Source organism: Nomia melanderi, unplaced genomic scaffold (genome assembly GCF_051020985.1).
Source record: "Nomia melanderi isolate GNS246 unplaced genomic scaffold, iyNomMela1 scaffold0797, whole genome shotgun sequence".
In the NCBI taxonomy this organism is placed as follows: domain Eukaryota; kingdom Metazoa; phylum Arthropoda; class Insecta; order Hymenoptera; family Halictidae; genus Nomia; species Nomia melanderi.
In genome coordinates, this window is record NW_027475911.1 from 17501 (window position 1) to 22552 (window position 5052).

A 5052-nucleotide genomic window follows, 5' to 3' on the forward strand; every position below is an offset into this window, starting at 1 on the left:
TAGTATTTCGTTTGGTCTTTGCCATTAAATTTTTGTATACGAAAAATATATTTTCGCTCGGATAGAAAACCCCTTTTGGGTTTCTGAGAGTTGATGTGAGAGTCGTACAAGTATAACGAATATACGTTGTATCCAACCCAACATTCTGGGCTTACCACATAAGGGCCATTCGGTCTGAGACACCGACCCGTGAGTCATGCTGTGTAGAGAAAAATCGCAACGGAACGCGGTACAGAACAGTCGAGGAATGGACCTCGAGGAGCTGAACGACTGCTTCTCGACCGAGATCGTAGAATAGCCGCTCGCCCGCCGCTGCGCCGACCGGTCCGCTCGAACGACGTGCTCTCTTATAGTAACCAAACGGGCGGCCGCGACGACCGCGGCGCCGGCCGCTCAGCACGGGCGCTTATGGTGGTAAACTGCCGCGCGTACAGACCAACCGGCCGGGCTGCTGGTACTTAGCCGCTGAAACTATGGTCGATTCGAACATATATTAACATACGATTTTTATTCGATAAATCGTTATTGTACATATTAAACGTTAGTTTCCACCGAAAGAAAAATTTTTTAGAATTTTTTTTTCCAAAAATTGCAAGAGTAACTTTTTTAATATTCGATTTAAAAATTTTTAAATGCTTAATCCTTACATTAAACTACTGGGAGAACTCAGAAATCATAATGAAAAAAATTACAAAAATTTATTTTTCTCAGAAACTCCGAAAAACAGAGTTGGTCGAATCCGTGCAAGCCGGAATTTTTCTAAGTCCCCACGGTCAAGGAGTAAACTTTTTTAATAAGCGTTTAAAAATTATTTCAATGTTTAATCATGCGTAAACATGAAGTTTATTAACGTTTTTAACATTAAAAAAAATTACAAAAATTATTTTTCAAAAAAAATGGAAAAAACCGATCGTCGGAGCGAGGTGTCCTGCCCGTGCGGTAATTCAGCAGGCGAATCGGACTTCCCGAAATTTTTCTAAGTCCCACGGTCGACACCAACTTTTTTAATAAGCGTTTTAAAATTATTTCAATGTTTAATCCATGCGTAAACATGAAGTTTATTACGTTTTTAACATTAAAAAAAATTACAAAAATTTATTTTTCGGAAAAAAAGGAAAAAAACCGATTCGGCGGAGCGAGGTGTCCAGCCCGTGCGGTAATTCCAGCAGGCGAATCGGACTTCCCGAAATTTTTCTAAGTCCCACGGTCGACACCAACTTTTTTAATAAGCGTTTTAAAATTATTTCAATGTTTAATCCATGCGTAAACATGAAGTTTATTAACGTTTTTAACATTAAAAAAAATTACAAAAATTTATTTTTCGGAAAAAATGGAAAAAACCGATTCGTCGGAGCGAGGTGTCCTGCCCGTGCGGTAATTCCAGCAGGCGAATCGGACTTCCCGAAATTTTTCTAAGTCCCACGGTCGACACACAACATTTTTAATAAGCGTTTTAAAATTATTTCAATGTTTAATCCATGCGTAAACATGAAGTTTATTAACGTTTTTAACATTAAAAAAAATTACAAAAATTTATTTTTCGGAAAAAAAGGAAAAAACCGATTCGGCGGAGCGAGGTGTCCAGCCCGTGCGGTAATTCCAGCAGGCGAATCGGACTTCCCGAAATTTTTCTAAGTCCCACGGTCGACACCAACTTTTTTAATAAGTGTTTTAAAATTATTTCAATGTTTAATCCATGCGTAAACATGAAGTTTATTAACGTTTTTAACATTAAAAAAAATTACAAAAATTTATTTTTCGGAAAAAATGGAAAAAACCGATTCGTCGGAGCGAGGTGTCCTGCCCGTGCGGTAATTCCAGCAGGCGAATCGGACTTCCCGAAATTTTTCTAAGTCCCACGGTCGACACCAACTTTTTTAATAAGCGTTTTAAAATTATTTCAATGTTTAATCCATGCGTAAACATGAAGTTTATTAACGTTTTTAACATTAAAAAAAATTACAAAAATTTATTTTTCGGAAAAAAAGGAAAAAACCGATTCGGCGGAGCGAGGTGTCCAGCCCGTGCGGTAATTCCAGCAGGCGAATCGGACTTCCCGAAATTTTTCTAAGTCCCACGGTCGACACCAACTTTTTTAATAAGTGTTTTAAAATTATTTCAATGTTTAATCCATGCGTAAACATGAAGTTTATTAACGTTTTTAACATTAAAAAAAATTACAAAAATTTATTTTTCGGAAAAAATGGAAAAAACCGATTCGTCGGAGCGAGGTGTCCTGCCCGTGCGGTAATTCCAGCAGGCGAATCGGACTTCCCGAAATTCCACGGTCGACACCAACTTTTTTAATAAGCGTTTTAAAATTATTTCAATGTTTAATCCATGCGTAAACATGATGTTTATTAACGTTTTCAACGTTAAAAAAAATTACAAAAATTTATTTTTCAAAAAAAATGGAAAAAACCGATTCGTCGGAGCGAGGTGTCCTGCCCGTGCGGTAATTCCAGCAGGCGAATCGGACTTCCCGAAATTTTTCTAAGTCCCACGGTCGACACCAACTTTTTTAATAAGCGTTTTAAAATTATTTCAATGTTTAATCCATGCGTAAACATGAAGTTTATTAACGTTTTTAACATTAAAAAAAATTACAAAAATTTATTTTTCGGAAAAAATGGAAAAAACCGATTCGTCGGAGCGAGGTGTCCTGCCCGTGCGGTAATTCCAGCAGGCGAATCGGACTTCCCGAAATTTTTCTAAGTCCCACGGTCGACACCAACTTTTTTAATAAGCGTTTTAAAATTATTTCAATGTTTAATCCATGCGTAAACATGAAGTTTATTAACGTTTTTAACATTAAAAAAAATTACAAAAATTTATTTTTCGGAAAAAAAGGAAAAAACCGATTCGGCGGAGCGAGGTGTCCAGCCCGTGCGGTAATTCCAGCAGGCGAATCGGACTTCCCGAAATTTTTCTAAGTCCCACGGTCGACACCAACTTTTTTAATAAGCGTTTTAAAATTATTTCAATGTTTAATCCATGCGTAAACATGATGTTTATTAACGTTTTCAACGTTAAAAAAAATTACAAAAATTTATTTTTCAAAAAAAATGGAAAAAACCGATTCGTCGGAGCGAGGTGTCCTGCCCGTGCGGTAATTCCAGCAGGCGAATCGGACTTCCCGAAATTTTTCTAAGTCCCACGGTCGACACCAACTTTTTTAATAAGCGTTTTAAAATTATTTCAATGTTTAATCCATGCGTAAACATGAAGTTTATTAACGTTTTTAACATTAAAAAAAATTACAAAAATTTATTTTTCGGAAAAAATGGAAAAAACCGATTCGTCGGAGCGAGGTGTCCTGCCCGTGCGGTAATTCCAGCAGGCGAATCGGACTTCCCGAAATTTTTCTAAGTCCCACGGTCGACACCAACTTTTTTAATAAGCGTTTTAAAATTATTTCAATGTTTAATCCATGCGTAAACATGAAGTTTATTAACGTTTTTAACATTAAAAAAAATTACAAAAATTTATTTTTCGGAAAAAAAGGAAAAAACCGATTCGGCGGAGCGAGGTGTCCAGCCCGTGCGGTAATTCCAGCAGGCGAATCGGACTTCCCGAAATTTTTCTAAGTCCCACGGTCGACACCAACTTTTTTAATAAGCGTTTTAAAATTATTTCAATGTTTAATCCATGCGTAAACATGATGTTTATTAACGTTTTCAACGTTAAAAAAAATTACAAAAATTTATTTTTCAAAAAAAATGGAAAAAACCGATTCGTCGGAGCGAGGTGTCCTGCCCGTGCGGTAATTCCAGCAGGCGAATCGGACTTCCCGAAATTTTTCTAAGTCCCACGGTCGACACCAACTTTTTTAATAAGTGTTTTAAAATTATTTCAATGTTTAATCCATGCGTAAACATGAAGTTTATTAACGTTTTTAACATTAAAAAAAATTACAAAAATTTATTTTTCGGAAAAAATGGAAAAAACCGATTCGTCGGAGCGAGGTGTCCTGCCCGTGCGGTAATTCCAGCAGGCGAATCGGACTTCCCGAAATTTTTCTAAGTCCCACGGTCGACACCAACTTTTTTAATAAGCGTTTTAAAATTATTTCAATGTTTAATCCATGCGTAAACATGATGTTTATTAACGTTTTCAACGTTAAAAAAAATTACAAAAATTTATTTTTCAAGAAAAATGGAAAATACCGATTCGGCGGAGCGAGGTGTCCAGCCCGTGCGGTAATTCCAGCAGGCGAATCGGACTTCCCGAAATTTTTCTAAGTCCCACGGTCGACACCAACTTTTTTAATAAGCGTTTTAAAATTATTTCAATGTTTAATCCATGCGTAAACATGATGTTTATTAACGTTTTCAACGTTAAAAAAAATTACAAAAATTTATTTTTCAAGAAAAATGGAAAATACCGATTCGGCGGAGCGAGGTGTCCAGCCCGTGCGGTAATTCCAGCAGGCGAATCGGACTTCCCGAAATTTTTCTAAGTCCCACGGTCGACACCAACTTTTTTAATAAGTGTTTTAAAATTATTTCAATGTTTAATCCATGCGTAAACATGACGTTTATTAACGTTTTTGACATTAAAAAAAATTACAAAAATTTATTTTTCAAAAAAAATGGAAAAAACCGATTCGTCGGAGCGAGGTGTCCAGCCCGTGCGGTAATTCCAGCAGGCGAATCGGACTTCCCGAAATTTTTCTAAGTCCCACGGTCGACACCAACTTTTTTAATAAGCGTTTTAAAATTATTTCAATGTTTAATCCATGCGTAAACATGATGTTTATTAACGTTTTCAACGTTAAAAAAAATTACAAAAATTTATTTTTCAAAAAAAATGGAAAAAACCGATTCGTCGGAGCGAGGTGTCCTGCCCGTGCGGTAATTCCAGCAGGCGAATCGGACTTCCCGAAATTTTTCTAAGTCCCACGGTCGACACCAACTTTTTTAATAAGCGTTTTAAAATTATTTCAATGTTTAATCCATGCGTAAACATGAAGTTTATTAACGTTTTTAACATTAAAAAAAATTACAAAAATTTATTTTTCGGAAAAAATGGAAAAAACCGATTCGTCGGAGC